The sequence below is a fragment of the Microtus oregoni genome, unplaced genomic scaffold (assembly GCF_018167655.1).
Source record: "Microtus oregoni isolate MIOR12 unplaced genomic scaffold, Mior012 000117F_ref0000505, whole genome shotgun sequence".
Taxonomy (NCBI): domain Eukaryota; kingdom Metazoa; phylum Chordata; class Mammalia; order Rodentia; family Cricetidae; genus Microtus; species Microtus oregoni.
Genome location: NW_024544746.1, coordinates 1 through 5,000, shown reverse-complemented (window position 1 = coordinate 5,000; position 5,000 = coordinate 1).

Below are 5,000 nucleotides of genomic sequence, written 5' to 3'. Positions count from 1 at the left end.
TAAGTATGTAAGTAAGCAAATACGTGGATGGATGAACAAATAAATACAAAATTTGCTGTTGTTGACTGACTTTTATTTCATAATGAATCTCTCTCTCTCTCTCTCACACACACACACACACACACACACACACACACACACACACACACAAACACTAAATATACAATAAAAGGAAGCATAACACCTTTACTCAGGGGGCAGAGTGAACTCTGAAAGTTTTCCAGGCAGGGCTATAGAGAGAGAGATGCTCCATGTCGGGCTGAAGAGATAGTTTAGGTTCAATTCCCAGCATCTACATGGCAGCTCACAGCTGTCTGTAATCCAGGAGCCCGAGAGCCATGGCAAAAACACAAATGCACATAAGATAAAAATAAATAAATTTTTTAAACGTGGGGGGGGGGGAGACAGAATATAAGAACAAACTGAGAAACAAGGAAAGATAGTGTTGGCTGGCTGGCTGGCTGGCTGGCTGGCTGGCTGGCTGGAATTCAGCAGAATATATCCCAAGTTTGCAAATGTGTGATCAGCTTGTGACAGGTTGGGCTGGAGATGCTGAGAACTGGGGAGCCCTCAATGCAAGACCAGATACTGGTTCCCATGAAGAGAGAGGGAGGGAGGGAGGGAGGGAGGGAGGGATCATTCATTCATTCCTATACTCAAGTTTAAGAAAAGATGAGTGGGGCTGGAGAGATGGCTCAGAGGTTAAGAGCATTGCCTGCTCTACCAAAGGTCCTGAGTTCAATTCCCGGCAACCATCTGTAATGGGGTCTGGTGCCCTCTTCTGGCCAGCAGGCATACACACAGAATATTGTATACATAATAAATAAATAAATATTTAAAAAAAAAAGAAAAGATGAGTGGCTATGGAGAGACCACTCACAGATATGAAAAATCATTTCCTAAAAATCAAATGTCTCAGTCACTATGCAACTGCTATGGTGCTTCTCCTAGATAGAACAAAACACACACACATACACACACACACACACACACACACACACAAAGGTGAACCAGGGAAAAGCTTTCTAAGCCTTTAAGGATGCACCGTGACTTCAGAGACCTCAGGGAGTATAGGGATGGGTGCTTGATGCTTCAGACTCATGTCATTGAAGGACATAACATAGTCTGGATTCACAGAGATTCACAACACAGAGCCATTGTCACTTACCCAGAGCTAACAAGAAATTGCAGTCTCAGCCGGGCTGTGGTGTGTGCATGCCTTTAATCACAGCACACACACAGATCTCTGTGAATTCAAAGATGGCCTGATTTACAGAGTGAGTTTTAGGACAGCCCAAGATACACAAAGAAACCCTTTCTTGAAAAACAAAACAAAACAGCAAAAGAAAGAAAGAAAGAAATGGAAAAAGAAAAAAAAAAGGCAGTCTCTTCCCACTCTCTCATCCATTGGCTCTTAAAGAGCTCTCAAGCTGAACTGGAGACCAGGGTGTCATTCATAACTGGGAAGCTAGAAACCTTAGGGGATCACAGGAGTCAGACTGACTGCAGCACTTGATGCCTCAACCCTGTTAATGGCTGTGATATAAGGTATGGTAAAATATGGGCTTTGGGCCTTTCGGCCGCGGTAGCCATCTTTCAGTAACTCGCCAAAATGACAAACACAAAGGGAAAGAGGAGGGGCACTCGCTATATGTTCTCTAGGCCCTTTAGGAAACATGGAGTTGTTCCTTTGGCCACGAATCTACAAGAAGGGCGATATTATAGACATCAAGGGAATGGGCACTGTTCAAAAAGGAATGCCCCATAAATGTTACCACGGCAAAACCGGAAGAGTCTACAATGTCACCCAGCATGCTGTGGGCATCATTGTAAACAAGCGAGTTAAGGGCAAGATTCTTGCCAAGAGAATTAATGTGCGGATTGAACACATCAAGCACTCAAAGAGCAGAGACAGCTTTCTGAAGCGGGTGAAGGAGAACGACCAGAAGGAAAAGGAAGACAAAGAGAAGGGCACCTGGGTTCAGCTCAAGCGAACCCAGAGAAGCACACTTCGCGAGGACTAACGGGAAGGAGCCTGAGCTGCTGGAGCCCATTCCCTACGAATTCATGGCCTGATGTACAAAAAGAAATAACACACCTGGACTATTAAAAAACAAAATACGGGCTTTGGCAGAGCGCTATTCCCCCTTCTCTATTATTATTGCTACACAACGAAAAGGACCGGGGGGGGGGGGGGGGGGGGAGGGGGTGATGTGCAGTGCTGGTATTGAAATCTCACTGACTCCTTCCGCACTCCTTGTCAATTCCCGACTTTGTCAAATCAACTATCGTGAATCTTTGATGTGGGTTGGCCCTTTAGGAACTCAGAGAAACAAGACAGACCTATTTCATTCCAGAAACCTCCCAGTTCCTGAGCCCTAGCCCTGGAAGTCTCAAAGCCATCACATCCAGAAATCTCTCTAGTCCCTGCTAGTGGTGAACTCACTTCGTCTTCCCCAGGACCACTAATTATTTCTCCGTGTTTTCCTCTGAGATCTGAGGTCAGCTTTCTTCTTCCTCCCTCTGGCCTCTCCATGATCTCCATTCTCTAGACAACATGTCTAGAACTGAGTCTTATAGGCACCGAGAGAGTGTATCTTGAGGGCACTTGGCGTTTCTAGGACACGAGTGACATCACAAAATTCCGAGAGCTCTCCGGGATACCGTAGAATTTCCAGAGAAGGGACTGCTGATGTCGTGAGGCACGGCCTTTACCTCCTTGCTAATATTTCTCCCCGAACTGACCAACCGACCGACTGACCGGAAACCTGAGGTTTCCTTTCCAGGAGTCTCTCCTGCGACACAGAGGGAGCCATTCAGGATTTCCTCCTTCCAAAACCAGAAATTTCTCTCTGCTTCATTAAAATCTTTTCACTACTTCCTTCACCCATGGGGAGTTAGTTAGTTGAACACTCACTTTTTTCATGAATGTCCCTTCCTCCCTCTCCGGAACATCTCATATTACTGATTCATACTCAGTAAATCAGTAATATGAGAAATTAGGCCAGGAGGACACGGAAGATGAGGGTTGAGTCCTCTGAAGTGAACAAGCACTTAGGGAAGGCTAAACTTAAGGGAATTTGACTCTGAGTGGCAAGACATGAATAGCTGCTGCCAAGGCACAGATGCAGGCATCGGGCTGAGGCACCAACTGGGCCCTTGGCATCCTCCTGCATCATCAGAGCTGTGTGAGAAACTCAGACCAAAGGAGGGCCGTGTTCAAAGGGAGAGGGCATTTTCTATGGATGGCTGCCAGCTATCTCTTGGCTTCTGTAAGTACAGGAACTCAACAAAGAAAGAGACATGCCAGACAGGAGGTTTTGGTAAAAATCTGAACTGAACTGAATAGAAACTGGCTATTACGTATTAGTGTTTTCAGAGTTATGTCTGAGGAACAAAATACTTAAATAAAATAAAACCAAATCCTTAAAAAACATCCAGGTGTCCTCTGAGGGGGCATGGAAAACAAAACAAAACAGAAAGATAAGAGGGATTTTAGTTGTTCCAAAAACCCTCAGAGCCGGGCGGTGGTGGTGCACGCCTTTAATCCCAGCACTTGGGAGGCAGAGGCAGGTGGATCTCTTTGAGTTCGAGGCCAGCCTGGTCTAGAAGAGCTAGTGCCAGGACAGGCTCCAAAGCTACAGAGAAACCCTGTCTCGAAAAATCAAAAAAAAAAAAAAAAAAAAAAAAAAAAAAACCCTCAGGAACAAAACTTCCCCAGGAGAATAGCAAGAGTTCATTGGGAAACTGTCTGTCTCCTGTTGCATCATTTCAAGTTTTTCTAACTTGAGACTGGATGGTGTCAGCTGTAAGATTTTCATCTTTTACGCTCACAGTGAGATTCTAGCCTTTTTTCTTTTTTTATTGAGAGATGGACACATGTTCCCTCCCTCTAGTTCTATTGGCTGTACAGCTTTGACCAAGAAAGAGGGTTGGATTTCATCAAAGAATTTCTCTCCATTTTATATTTCACCCACTTTTGATTGCTATTAAGTGCAATCTAGCTGGTTTGTGGTGTTTCAGGAACACTTTCCTTATTCTTCTGGGTTTTGTGTGTGTGTGTGTGTGTGTGTGTGTGTGTGTGTGTGTGTGTGTGTGTGTGTTTGGTTTTGTGAGGACAGGGTTTATCTAGGAACAGTCCTGGAATGTCCTTGGTAGGTGAGGCTGGCCTTGAACTCCCCCTGCCTCTCTGTCATTTCTTCCTACTTGGTGTGTGTTTGGTTGCTGTTTTGAGTTTTCAGATCTCCTGAAAAAAAGATCAAGATCATTTCTTTCCTAAACTCTGTGTCCTTGGGACACAAGCATTAAAGGGTGTGGCTACAGCTCCACTGGACCTCTTTGATATGGATATCTGCAGCCTTTCCTGTTGGAGTTGGGAAATTGAAAGTTGTTGACTTGAATTCACTCATTGCAAAAAAAAAAAAAAAAAAAAAACCACCCTTATTTATTTTATTATTTCACATTTTAACTTGATTTTTTTTTCTTTTTTTGAGACAGGAATTGGCTTTTTATTTATGCTCCAGACAATCTATCTCACTACATGGCCCAGGACTTCTTTCTGAACGCTTCCATGATAGTAGTCAGCTGCCCAAAATATACTGCTGCTGCTGCAATTTTAGAAAAAAATTAAATAAAAATAAATAACCTGAGATAAACAAAGAAAAAAAGGAAAGCACCTATTTTTCCTTCCTTCCTTCCTTCCTTCCTTCCTTCCTTCCTTCCTTCCTGTTTTCTTCATTTATTATTTTTTATTTTTGGTTTCTCTGTATAATACCTTTAACTCACTATATAAACCAGGCTGTCATCTTGGTGACATTATGGTTTTGTTTTTTCTTATTTCTGGTCTGAAAATTGACAAATTGACATTTCTTCTCCCTCTCTCTTTCTCATTTAATTCATGTTTTATTTTATGTATTTATTTATTCATTCATTTATTTATTTATTTTTGTTTGTGTTTTGGTTTTGATTTTCAAGGCATGGTTTCTCTGTTGTCTTAGAAC